A 1021-nucleotide genomic window follows, 5' to 3' on the forward strand; every position below is an offset into this window, starting at 1 on the left:
AATTCTCCACAGGCTGCAGCTAATAGTGTCATGTGTTTAGTATCAGCAGTGTGTACATGTACATCTTTACGTAATGGCTTATCATTACAACCAGCCCAACTAAACACACAATCTACTGGCTCTAATGGACACTGTGTTAAATGATCAGGAACACTATCTCGAGGCATAACAGAACTTGTACAATCGTTGGGGCATTTTGTAGGATACTTTGAGCAAACTTCTACATGGAATATAATAATAAATGAATATGTACCTTCCTCATAGCAGTGCTCACAACTGTATGGTTGTTGGTCGCACCACTCCTCCTCATGAACGTTAAGATGCTGACGTTGATCTCTTGTTAGACACTCGTCATATCGACATTCAACCTCTTCATATTGACAATCTCCTTCTCTCATTCCTTTATTAAGATGAGTAGACATATTTTTCAAATCTCCTTTCCATTGACAACCTTCCACCTTATTTGTGCAATAGACTTGTAACCCGTTAATCATACGACCGATATTTTTATCTGCAAAGGATTGGTATGTCTCCTCTTTACACATAGGACAGGACCCATTAGTATCCTTTATTCTCTCAATACAAGACTTGCAGAAGTTTCTACCACAGCAGCTCACCTGATGAGGATCTGTCAAGATATTCAGACAAACTGGACATTCAATTTCGATTTGATCAGGTACTTCCTTAACGAATGAAAGCTCATCTTTTGAGAACCAAGCCATCATGGACACTAGAGGTTGAACACTATGACATGTGACTGTTATGATAACATATGGATGTGGTCAACAATAATAATTTATACCTGAGATATAGATACAATGTACAACAAAATTAATGCAAAACATGTCATTTAGGGAAGTTTTCCAAGTCTATGATCCTTCAAATATTGGCAGCTTGACAATAAGGGATTTTAGAAAAGTAGGATTTAAAAATCTAATTTAACTGGCAGTTTTTGAATTTATAATTGCACAGGTTATTAAGGTGTTAGGTTTTAAGGTAACTAGGAGACGACTACAGGAGC

The sequence above is a fragment of the Amphimedon queenslandica genome, unplaced genomic scaffold (assembly GCF_000090795.2).
Source record: "Amphimedon queenslandica unplaced genomic scaffold, v1.1 AMPQUscaffold_11418, whole genome shotgun sequence".
In the NCBI taxonomy this organism is placed as follows: Eukaryota; Metazoa; Porifera; class Demospongiae; order Haplosclerida; family Niphatidae; genus Amphimedon; species Amphimedon queenslandica.